This window comes from Cynara cardunculus (assembly GCF_001531365.2).
Source record: "Cynara cardunculus var. scolymus isolate 2C chromosome LG 5, CcrdV1, whole genome shotgun sequence".
Lineage (NCBI taxonomy): Eukaryota > Viridiplantae > Streptophyta > Magnoliopsida > Asterales > Asteraceae > Cynara > Cynara cardunculus.
In genome coordinates this window covers 15885085-15887169 of record NC_037532.1, presented here as the reverse complement: position 1 = coordinate 15887169, position 2085 = coordinate 15885085, and positions in this window count along the sequence as shown.

Genomic DNA, 2085 nt, shown 5'->3' with positions numbered 1-2085 from the left:
GGTTTTATAAAAACTCGAATGAAACAATGAAACATCGTTTACGAAACACTTAGCTAGTTTTGTTCGGTTTGAAAATCTCACATTTCCGTCTCACACCAAAGCTATAAAAGCTTAGCTACTCATAACGGAAAGTAAAAAATAAATGACGGAAAATAAAGACATAAACGTAAATTACGTAAAGTAAATAACGATAAAATAAATGACGGGAATGTAAATGACGAGAATGTAAATAGTGGAAAATAAATGACGGAATGTAAATAGCGATAAAATAAATAACAATAAAATAAATGACGGGAAATAAAAGACGAGAAAGTAAATAAAGAAAAAGATGAAGAACTTAAAGCACTTAATTAAAAACACCCTTGGAGAGGGTTTACAAAAGCAAGACAATGGAAGAAAAGATGGAAATGGAGGATTAATGGGATGGAGGAATGGAAGGATGGTTTATAAGGCATCCCAAGCCTTCTATTTATACTCAAAAGGGGCACTAGAAGACAAAATAAATAAACTTGTAGGCTAAGGTTTCTAAAAGTAAGTTACAAACTAACAAAAGTGTAACTAGAAAGTACATAGTCTTAACCAAAGTCTAACATCAGATTTTTCTACTAAAAATCCAGCTTTTACAGCTGTCCTCCATCTTCAAAAAGTCAGCGTCTTATCTATTAAGCCCTCCAAAAAGCTGTGTATGAATCAGGTCGACGCTGCACCAATGCTGTAGCATTTGCTGTTTTCACAAAAACTCTCAATTAGCTTCATTTACGCATACCAACAAGTCAACCACAATATTTAGCTTCATAATAACAAAAGTATAAAGAAATAAATGAAAAGGACTCAAAGTGGGAATGAAAATAAATTATTATAACTAAAAAGACGTAAAAAGAGCGCTTTAGGTGTTAAATTCTCAACACATATCACGCATGCACTATATTGAGAATAAAAGGTCCGTTTTCAGGCAATGATAAATTCAACATTGAGATGTTTGGTTTCTTCCTATTTTTGAAGAGCTCATTCACTGAAAATTTTGTTTAATGCTCGTTTCTATGGGATGAACCTTCTCCATGAGCAAAAACGTTTCTTCTTCGAGAGGACTTTTGTGGCAGAGGAGGAACCTCAACGATCTTTGACACTTTGTTGAAAATTCATTTAGAACTCCTTCAATGTAAGCCTTATGCTTAGATTTTGACTTTTGAATCACCTGTTGGATCTCGAGCCATTCATAGGAACTATACTGACTGAGAAAAGAAGGATACTCAGTGACAGTATCATTGTATTCCCGGAAGATGACCATAGAAACCAGAAGGCCGCCATCTTTCATTTGTCCACTGATTGTGACGTTTGAAATCCTGTGAGGGCTTATTCTTGTTTCGATCCTTTTTCTACACCAATTCAGATCATGATCCTTTAGCTTCAGCACCCTTTGTATTTTCGGTTCAGCTACTTCCAAGAGTAGGGCTTGAGGATTGAAAGGGTCATTTTGCATGAGCATCCCTTCTAAATGAGCTTGATCATTTAGGGTCTTGGCTAACTCTAGGATGTCTTTCAATTGTTGATGATCTTGCTTCAGCTCTTGTTCAGCCTTTACAAATTCCTCGCGTTCAGTTTCAGATAAAAATTCGAACGCACCATACCAGAGGTACGAAGAGAAATTTTTACTCTGGATTGGTCATGTTGACTTATAAACTAAGCCATCATCAAGTCTTTCTTTAACCTCTGAGCACACGGGTCGTCCTGTGACTTCCTAGGAATGAGGGTGCATGCTTCATCTTCACCTTCATCACCCTCAAGGGTTTCAAAAGAAGGAAGATTGGTTGAGAGATTAAGGGTAGGTGTTGCAGAGAGAGATAGAGGTAGAGAAAAAGAAGGTTCAGCTTCTGAGGTGGAAGGTACAAATGTGGTTGAAGTGTCTGCATCCTCAGATTGGTTGACTGCCCCAAAGAGTAAGACAAGGTTGTCTTCAGCAACTCCTTTCCTTTTGCTAGAGTAGGAGTGTTGGTGCGAGGATCTCTCCCCCTGGGAAGCAGATTCCTTGAAGGAGATTCCTTTATCAGTTTGTCTTTGTATGACTTGGACGGAGAAATCATCATC